This window comes from Carlito syrichta, unplaced genomic scaffold, assembly GCF_000164805.1.
Source record: "Carlito syrichta isolate Samal-C Ts95f unplaced genomic scaffold, Tarsius_syrichta-2.0.1 Scaffold302582, whole genome shotgun sequence".
Classification (NCBI taxonomy): domain Eukaryota; kingdom Metazoa; phylum Chordata; class Mammalia; order Primates; family Tarsiidae; genus Carlito; species Carlito syrichta.
The window spans coordinates 929725-934903 of record NW_007246678.1 but is presented as its reverse complement, the minus strand read 5'-3'; the positions used below and the strand labels follow the sequence as shown (position 1 = coordinate 934903).

At 39.1% G+C, this 5179-nt stretch overlaps 1 protein-coding gene across 1 annotated transcript in view; it reads right to left on the bottom strand.

The window, feature by feature from the left end:
• The window catches only part of SUCLA2 (succinate-CoA ligase ADP-forming beta subunit), a 64154-nt gene extending 59740 nt beyond the window's left edge, over window positions 1-4414 (bottom strand). Inside the window, exon 1 of the mRNA XM_008056956.2 lies at window positions 4394-4414. The gene's annotated coding sequence lies outside the window, so the exon portion shown is untranslated. The remainder of the gene's footprint in view (window positions 1-4393) is intronic.
• Window positions 4415-5179: the final 765 nt, after the last annotated feature.

Here is a 5179-nt window from a genome sequence, read left to right as displayed (position 1 = left end):
CAGGGTGGGTCTCAAACCCACAGGCTCAGGCAATCCACTCACCTCAGCCTCCCAAAGGTGCGGGATTACAGGCTGAGCCACCGAGCCCGGCTCTTACCATTGTCTTTGACCTCTTACTTTTCACTTGACTTAATTAATAGCACTCAACACTGAGAGGAAAGAAAAATAGAGCAGAATGGCAGAGGGCAGGTTTTGAGTTGTAGATACAAGGGTTTTGAATTGCTACAATCTGAACTTTGAGCTTCAAACACCAAAACCCAGAAGGACTCCAGGAAAGTGTATGCTTCAGGAATAGAATTCAAATTACCTCACCCTAGAGAAGATAGGGAGAGGAGAGGGAGAAGGAAAGCCAGAAACTTAATGGTGATTCCTTGAGGAGGATCCCTTGTATTGTGTATTCCCCAGCACCACTGTTTTCAGGAAGAGAGACAAGTTCACCTCTAAAAAGATTTGGGGATCTGGAAAAAGGAGCATTGGAGGGAGACCCAAGATCCCAAAATCTCTTGAATACAGAGATGGCACAGAAGAAGTAGAATCCTCTGGCAGAATAGTGTATCTTCACAGATTGAGCTGAATCATATTCCCAGGATTTGTAACCACCCAAGCAGAGCTGGGGAAGCCTGAAAGAACTTCCAGTACCCCCAAGAGCTTTGTAGACAGGCATGGACAGCCAACAGGTAGAAACAAGAAAGGGTAGACTTGTAAAGAGCAATGGCCCAGAGCAGATGAAAAGAGGATGTATCTGTTAAATTAGTTTAGCCTAAAGCTGCCTCCATATATATTATAAGTTCAGCCTAAAAGTGTATTCATACATACAGAACTGTCACTTAACTGGATGTTATAAACAGATTGTAACTCACTCTTATACCAATCACTGAGTTTTGGCCAATCACAGGCAGCCAGCTGTTAAAACCATGCTCAAATAAGATAATTTTAAAATGAGTTGTAAGCAATCCAACTGTTTCTGTATGTACCTCACTTCCATTTTCTGATGTCACTTTCCTTTTTCTGTCCACAAATACCATCTAGCCATGTGGCAACTCTGGAGTCCCTCTGAACCTTTTCTGGTTCTGGGATCTGTTCGATTTAGGAATCATCCTTTGCTCCATTGCAAATTGTTTTTGCTCAATTAAACTCTGTTAAATTAAATTTGCCTGAAGTTTTTCTTCTAACATGCCAAAAGATGCCACCTTAGTTAGATAAAAATACCAAAGACTGGATGCTGCCTTTGATCTGTTGATATATATCTCCATCCTGGACCTAAGGAGGAGGGAGAGAGCATAGATACTGATTTAGTTAAGTTTCTGGACCTTGGTGTAAGAAGGGTTAATACTACAATCCAAGTTCAGATGTAGAACAAATAGGTCGTATTTATCACACACATAAACATATGGAATGAACTTAGCATCACTGAACCACTGGTTATCAACTTGGTTATACCCTAGAATCATTTGAAGAGCTTTTAAAAATACCTGTGCTTGGGCCCCGCCACCAAAAAGTCTAATACAATTGTCTAAGATGAAACTTAAAATAGTATTTTGTACAATATGCCCCTAGTATTTTTAATGAGCATCCAGGGATGACAAACACTCTTGTCTTGCTCTTTCTACTCTCCTCTCTGTCTCTTTGAAGGGAACAGTTAGTAAGGGAGGAGGCAGCCACTATGGATGGGCATTGAATTTAAAGTCAACAGACCTGGATTTAAATTTCAGCTCTGCTACATGCTAGCTGTATGGTCTTAACCAAGTCTTTTATCCTAAGTTTCAGGTTCCACATTTGTAAAAATGGGTGTATTCATTTCCTGTAGCTGTTGTAACAAATCACCACAACAAACTTAGTGCCTTAAAACAACAGAAATTTATTCTCTCACAGTTCTGGAGGCCACAAGTCCAAAATTATTATCACTGGGCAGAATTCAAGGTGTCAGTGGGGACATGCTTTGCCTGGAAGCTTTAGGGAAGAATCTGTTCCTTGCCTTTTGCAGTTTCTGGCAGCTGCTGGCATCCTGTAGCTTATGGCTGCTTCACTTCAACCTCTACTTCCTGGCCACATTGCTCCCTCACTTCTGTCTGTATCAGATGTCCGTGTGCTGCCCTCTTATATGTTTGATTTCACTTAGGGCCCATCATGATCCATGATAATATTCCCAACTCAAGATCCTTAATTTAATCATATCTGCAAAGTCCTTTCCTGACATATAGGGTAACATTCACAGGTCCCAAGGATTATGACCTGGATGTGTCTCAATGGCCATCATTCAGCCTGCCATCATGGGGGTAATGATGAATAAATGTCCTGACACCTCACCACAGGGTCATAGTTAGGAACAAATAAAATAAGTATGTAAAAGCACTTAGAATACTACACAAAGGCAAGCTATAATCATTATTACTGCATTCTGTGACTCAGCTTCTGAAACTCCCACTGATGTGTGCTGAACTCCTGGCAGCCCTGGCAGCCTCTCATCTACTCTTCCAGAACATTTCCTTTGAGGCAGAGCCAGGACCACCCCAAGTTTATACAGTCCCTTGTGAGAATTAGAAGGGGAAGTGACCACTTTCTCAAGACACTTTGCTTTCAGCTGTTGGAAAGTTGACAAAATATATTCTACCATCTCTCTAAAATTTGTTGTAAGGGGAATTTCACAAAAAAAGCAAATACATTAAGAACAGTAGGATCCAGGTTTGTCTCTATCACAGGGCAGGTGTTGCAAATATGGAAAGAGTGAAAGTTAGAATGAACACTGTATGTGGTGTTTGACAGGAATTAAATATTAGTGCAAACTATTGTTTTTCAAAATGTAGAGATAGATATAGAAATAAATGTAGATATTGTTTAGCCAGGGTTCTCCAGAGAAATGGAAACAATAGGATATATACAGAGAGAGAGAGAGTTTTAAGGAATTGGCTCACACGATTATGGTGACTGGTAAGTCCACAATTTGCAGTGTGGACCATGAGGTTGGAGAACCAGGGAAAAGCCAATGTGCAGTACAAATTCAAAGACTGTCAAGCTAGAGAATTTCCTCTTACTCAAGGGAGAACAGTCTTTCCTATTCAATCCTTCAACCGACTGGATGAGATCCACCCACATTATAGAGAGCAATCAGCTTTATTCAAACTCCACTAATTTAAATGCAAATCTCATCCAAAAACATCTTCATGAAAACATACAGCATAATGTTTAACCTAACATCTGGGCACTTTGGCCCAGCCAAGTTGACACATAAAATTAACCATCACAGATAAGCATGTGTGTTTGGGTACTCTGTCCACTGACAGGACCCGGGAGCAGAAATCGCCAATAACAATAAGTACACCCAGTGTCCAACTCTTGAATTCTAATTGCCATTCTCCACTAAAAATAACAAGAGTTTCTTTAAAAAAAAAAAAAAAAAAAAAAAAAGGTTGATTACAGAATTGAGCAGGGAAAGTACAAGATGAGCCTGGAAAGTTTGTCGAGCCCCAAAATAAGGATGTGCTCAAAGAATGGTAGGGATGTGTCAAAAGCATACAGAAGCCAGTTTGAAGAGGCTCCCACTGGCCAATTATGAAACAATTTGGGCAACAAAATAAATAATAATAGAGAAGATGAAGTAGGTATATTTTTTCCTATTCCTCTTGCTTAGTATAATTAAAAACTCTGGGCATTACATATAAAACAAACATAACAAGACTCTGAGAGAAAGAAGGCAGAAGGCAGACCAGCTAGGGACTTCTGGAACCCAGGAAAAATATTGTGGTGAATTTCCTGAGTTTTTTTTTTTTTTTTTTTTGCCTTTTATATCCCAAAGAGGGTGCTGAAGAAGCCAGCAGTCCAGATGTCACTGAGTACAGACTAAAAAAAAAAAAAAGCTCAAGGACTGGACTAGGAAAAGTGAAACCTAGCAAGACAAAAAAAGAAAAAACTCTTAGAAAAATAACTGCTCTACTCTAGCCAAACTCCATAGGTAAAATTATGACCACACCTCTATTCATTGCAAGCAAAGTCCAACAGATGAGCCAAGAATTCCATCCCTGCAAGATGATAACTAGGTACTCCAACATCCCACTAAAGGTGTATCAGAGAAGGACACTGAGAATCTTATCCTCACAGACTGGTAATGAACCCTCCTCCTCCTATAGTGTCAGCGGAGACCACATGAAGAGCCTAGACTTCTGCTCTACCCATCAGTAATGAGGTACGTCTCCACACCGTAGGGTGTGTTAAAGGAGGAAAGCCTCATGGAAAGCCAAGATTTTCACCATTGTAGAACTGTAACAAAATCACCCCCACTACAGTGTCAGTGGACATAGGAACTCCAACCCTCACCTAGCAATAATGAGGAGCACCCTCCTCCCTCTACACACACATATCTTGAAGTCACTGAAGCCCAAAAGAGGTAAACCTGGACTTCTGTATCTACCTGCCAGCTCCTAGACAGCATTTCTGTCTTTCTCTGCCAGAGTAATGTCAGAAGAAGCCTACTAAAACAGAAGTTTTAGATCAGATCCAGAATCTCATAACATAACACAAAGTGTCTAGATTTCAAGAGAAAATTACTCATTATACCAAAAACCAAAACAATTTCTACTAAATGAAAAAAGACAATTAATAGTTACCAACACTGAGATGACACACATGTTAGAATTACCTGACAAAGATTTTAAAGCAGTCATAATAAAAATGTTTCAATGGTCAATTATAAACATGTTTGAAACAGATGAAAAAAATGAAAGTCTCAGCGAAGATATACAAAGAAGAACCAAATAGAAATTTTAGAACAGAAAAATACGGTAACTGAAATAAGAAAGCTCAGTGATGGCCTCAGTGGTAGAATAAAAACAGAAAAAATAATCAGTGAACTGGAAGATAGTACAATAAAATTTACTCAATCTGGATAAAGAAGAAATAAACTGAAGAAGAAAAAAAAGAAAAACAACAGAAACCTGTGGTGTTATAGTAAAAAGATTGAATGTTCATATAATCAGAATCTCAAAGAGGAGAAGGAGCAACACTAAAAAATTATTCAAAGAAATAATGAGAGAAAACTTCCCAAATTTGGCAAAAGATAAATCTACAGATTCAAGAAGTTGAGCAAACTCCAAACAGGAGAAGCCCAAAGAAATTTATACAAGACAGAGGATATTAAGCTTCTGAAAACTAAGACAAAATCTTGACAGCAACCAGGAAAAAAAAA